Genomic DNA, 4,934 nt, shown 5'->3' on the forward strand with positions numbered 1-4,934 from the left:
GACCCCACTCCACTGTCGCCTCTTCCCTGAGGTCAGGCCGTGACGTGTCTGGGGAGGGGTCCACAAGATCGTCCTGCCTCTCCATTCCCACTGGGCAGGGGGCAGGGATGACCCCTCAACACAGAACCTGGGAAGAGACACACCTGCATCCCTCCCCCACCATCCCCCCACAATTCTCTCACTCATCCTGCACCCCTCCCCCACCCCGCCATCCCCCCCCCCCACCATCCCCTCCCCAGCCCCCACCCCCAGCCCCCACCCCTCCGTTTCCCATCCACCCCTCCCCCGCCCCCGTACCCTCCAGTGTGACCAGTCACTCTGCTTGACACCCCAGGTGGCTCCTGTAACCCATGGGATCAAGGCCAACCCCTAACATGACCTTTGAGACCCCAACAGCTCCTGCCTTTCTCCGCGTCCCTGGCGTCCTGCCTCCCTTCCTCCCTCCCTGTCCTTGGCCCTGGACACCACTCCCCAGTTGTTTCCCTCAGGGTCTCCTCCCCCAGGAAGCCCTCCCTGACTACTCATGCAGGGCTAGGAGAGCCTGCAAGCGCAAGACGCCAGAGCCCCAGTGTGCACACACCCAGGGTGCCCTCCTCTCTGGACGCAGCCCCAGGGCCCCTGCCCAGCTCCCCATAGCTTCACTTCAGCTCTACAGAGGCTGAGGTCGGACCCTTCAGTGCCCGCTGCTTGCCCCCGCTTCCCAAGGGTCCAGACCTGGATGTGGTCCTTCCATCCCAGCTGAGCACCCACCCCACTCCTGGTGCTCGGGCTGCAAGCAGGATGCCCTCCTGGGCCCCTTCCTCACTCTTGGCCCCATCCCTCCACACCCTCTGACCCTCATACCCTGCCCAGCCCACACGTCTGTGGTGCAGACTCTGCCCAAGGCCCTCAGCCCCCAGCTCTGCGGCCCCGGGAGCCCCACCCGCCGCCAGTGTGACGCACTGTGCCCTCCGCGTGTTCTGACCCTGGGGTGGTACCCCTCACTGGTCTCTGAGCTCTCCTCACTGGGGAGGTCACACGTGCCTCACAAGCAGGACAGGGCTTTGCTGACCCCTCGGTACCCCTCACAGCCAAACTCCAGTGAATATCACTGAATTAATGAATGAAATGTCACCCAGCAGATCAGCAGAACCAGTGGCTCAGACTTCTGTCCACCAGTTTCACCCAGAAAGCAGCCACACGTTCCAGGACCCATGGGAGCAGACCCTTGGCCGCAAGGAGCCACTGGACGGAGCCGGCCTGGGAATCCGGTCTTGTGCTCTGATGCTCGCCAGCCCTGATCTCCACCTGCTGCTCTGCAGCGTCCAGGGTGGCCAGTGAGGAGGAGCCCGGGTGAGAGGGCGCCCCGCCCTTCTCTGAGCCCCTGTGGGGATGATGGGGGACTTCCCCCAGGGCAGCGGGGTTGGTGTGGGACGAGGGCAAGGGGTAAGGGGCTCAGGGGCAGGTCAGAGAGCCCAGAGCTCAGGGTCCCAAGAAGAGCCATTTGTGGGCCTGTGGCCCAGAGCACCCCTGCCTGGGAGCCCCTCAGGGGTGCAGGGCCCAGACCCTCCAGTGAGTGCCAGGCTCAGCGGGCGTCCTTCCTGACCCCTGACCCTGGCCTCTCCCCACGTGCTCTCCGGTCCTGGGCCTCCAGGCCTCTCACCACGGTCAGTGCCCGCAGGTGGGATGGGGCCAGGGACACACCCCTGAGCACCCACTGGATCTGACAGGCCTCTGGGGGCGGGAGGCGGGGACAGACAGACACCCCGAGCTGCCGAGCTGCCGGGAGGTCACGGTGCAGGAGGGAGGGGTCCTGGGGAGGGCTGACCCAGGCCGTGGCGACCACGGGGGCAGGGAAGGAGGCGGGCACACAGCAGGCGCAGCTGGCCGCTCTGGCTCCTGGCGGCAGGAATCCCTGCAGGGCTGAACCGAAGAGGGCGTGAGCTAACCACTCACGGACCCCCTAACCGGTCAACTGAGCCTGGGGTCAAGGGCCACGGGCCTGAAGGCAGGGGAGTCGCCTGGAAGTGGGGGCCACGCTGGAGAGACCCTGGAGGCGGAGCTGGAGGAGGGGCGGGGTGAGGCCAGGTGTCCCTGCCCCGGGGCGGGGTTGAGGAGTCGAGTTCAGGGCCCACCTGCCCAGCACTAGCTTTCGAAAAGCCCGGGGCTCGGCGGAGTGTGAGGTCCGGAGGCCGGGGGTCGCCCCTGGAAGTCCGGCCTTGGACTCCGCGGTGGAGGGTGACGGGCCACAGGGGCCGGGGAGGGGGCCTGGCGGCCGGGGGAGCGCGGCGCAGGTCCCGGCTCCCAGGGGCGCCCAGCCCCCGGCATCCCGGGCCCGGGGCTTCGTCGGCGCCCCCTCCCCCAGCCGGCCAGGCGCGGCGCCGGCGGCCCCGGGGACTCGGACACGGGGACACGCGCGCGGGGACCGCTGACACCCGTCAGGCCCGATAACGGGCGCGGCGCCACCGACGCCGCGAGCGCATTAATCTTCCCCAAATTAAAATCTGCAGCGCGGCGTTTAAGATTGAGGCCACCACGGTTCAGCGCGGTGTGACCGCCAATTTTGATAAAAGTGTTTTAGGAGAGAGGAGACGGAGACAAATTGCCTGCGCGGCGGCGCAGCGGGTAAGAGGCGCGCGGACCCCGGGTCGCCGCCCGGCGCTTCCTCCGCGCGTCCTGGGACCGCTCCCCCGCCCCCCGCCCCGGGGCCGCCGAAGAGGGGTCTCCCCTGGGACGGGCTCCGCGCCGGAGGCCGCGCGCCCTGGCCCGAGGAGCTGGCTGGTGCCCTGGCTCAGCGTCGTTTCCTGGGCGCCCGCCCCGCGGCACCGGCCCGGACGCCCCACGACCCCAAGTGGAAAGTGGTGGCGGGGCACGCGCGCACTCAGGGGTCCCGCCCAGGCCCACACCGGCTGGTGCAGCCCCCAGGACGGCTCAGCGCCCTCCAGACCCGCGGAGGGTGGCCTGGACGCCTGGCCACCTGCGGTCCGGCCCGGGAGGGGCACAGTGGGCTACCCAGCGGGAGCTTCGCCAGGCTTTCCCTGACTCCACAAAGGGGGCCACCTTCTTAATTCTCTTCCTAGCGGGCTCTGCCTTTATCCAGGTTCGAGCCAAAGCCCCTTCCTCTGTGTGGTACCCCTCCCCAGCTCCATCACCCACCAGCCCTCCAGATCCCATCATGGCCCCTTATCTCCCTGCCCTATCCTTGGAGCAGGGCTGAGCCCCCTCCCCGGGTTCCTTGTATCCCCGGTCATCCCTGCCACTGGCCAAGCCGGTCCCCCACCCCATTCTACCAGCCCTCGGGCCACAGCCTCACTCCCTTCAGCTTCCTGGCACCAGAGCCTGGCTGGCCAGAGCTGCACCCTGTCGGGAGGGGGCCGGGGGAGGCAGGTGGGCCACAGGCATGCCCATTCCCTGAAAGAAGCACAAGCACTGGCCTGCAGCCTGGTCAGAAAAGGATCAATGGTCTCAGAAGGAGCTCTCCTGGTGGGCTTCCTGGAGGAGGGGGCTTTCTCAGCCAACCCTGAGGAAGGAGCAGGAAGGGAGTAGCGTGGACAAGGGATGGAGGCAGGGAAGTCCCACAGGGCTGGAAAGGGGAAGGGAAGGGCCAGCAGACCTCCAGTCAAGATGGACCAGGCCCCACAGGAGGAGGCTGGCCTTCCCTCCACTAAATGTGGAGTTGACAGCTTCCGCCTTTCCTCGCCAAGTTCCAGCAAGAAGCACACAGTTTGCATCAGGCGTCGCCTGCCTGCTCCTCTCCTCCCCTGAGCAGCCGTGAAATTGATATTTAAAACTAATTGTACGGCGCCCTCCGGGCAGCTGGCCAGGCAGCCCCGGACAGCGGCAGCGCTCATTCCATCTGGCCTCAGGTTCTGTCCATGACCCCAGCCAGGAGATTGGGGGCTGAGGGTGAGGGGCTTATCTCCCGCCAACAGTGGCTGCCCCAGCCCCGCCTGCCGGCCGAGCCCCCTCAGTTGCCTGGCAGCCACCCCCTCCTCAGAGAGTGGCCTTCCCATCCCATCACATCCAATTACTGACCCGCCTGCTGTCTGGGGCTCAGATCAAATCACTCAGCTGCAGTGAGGAGCCCCAAACAGGTCAATCTCATCCGGTTAGACACGGTGTCCACCGTCAGGCCATGGGCAGCCCGCCTCGGGAGTCAGAGGCGGCGAGCGTGACCCAGGGAGCAGAGTGGACCCCGGCCCCTGGCTGATGTCCACACCAGGTGAGGTTCAAGGCCAAGTCAGAGACCATTGTCCACGAGTGCAGGGCACGCTCAGCCGCACACGGGAGGGCAGGGGTCTCCAGAGAGGTCAGCGGCAGCTGTGACCACCGGGCTCCCTGACGGCTCTGCCGTCCGGGCCTCCGAAATGTCTTCATCCGGAACCCACCGTGGGGGCCTGCCCACACAAACGGGGTCTTTGCAATGTGATTAGTGATGCTGAGGTCCTGGTGGAGTAGGAGAGCCTTAAAACAACGATCGGTGTCATCACCCAGACAATGGAAGAAACACACGGGATGAAGACAGGAGGGAAGTCCGGAAGGCAGCAGGGACTGGAAAGCAGGCCAGGGGCAGGGGGAAGCTTGCCGAGAACCTTCCCTGCCAACACCTTGGCTTCGACCCCTGACCTCTACACAGGGAGAGAGTGTGCCTCTGCCCTTTGAACCCGCCAGGTTGCAGTACCTGCTGCACCACCCGTGAGATGGACGTGTCCTGTGTGCAGATGGGGGCCCCCACCTCCAGGCCCCCACCCACGGCTTCTCTTTGCCTCTGCTACGCTCTCCTCCCGAGCCATACTCCAGTCATGGCCTCTCACTTCCCACACCCAGACCCTGGCGACCACCACCGTCACCACCACCACCATCATCACCATCACGACCACCATCACCCATCACCACTACACGTTACCACGACCGCCATCACCAGCATCACCACCATCCCATCACCACCACCATCA

The sequence above is a fragment of the Oryx dammah genome, unplaced genomic scaffold, assembly GCF_014754425.2.
Source record: "Oryx dammah isolate SB20612 unplaced genomic scaffold, SCBI_Odam_1.1 HiC_scaffold_3, whole genome shotgun sequence".
Taxonomy (NCBI): domain Eukaryota; kingdom Metazoa; phylum Chordata; class Mammalia; order Artiodactyla; family Bovidae; genus Oryx; species Oryx dammah.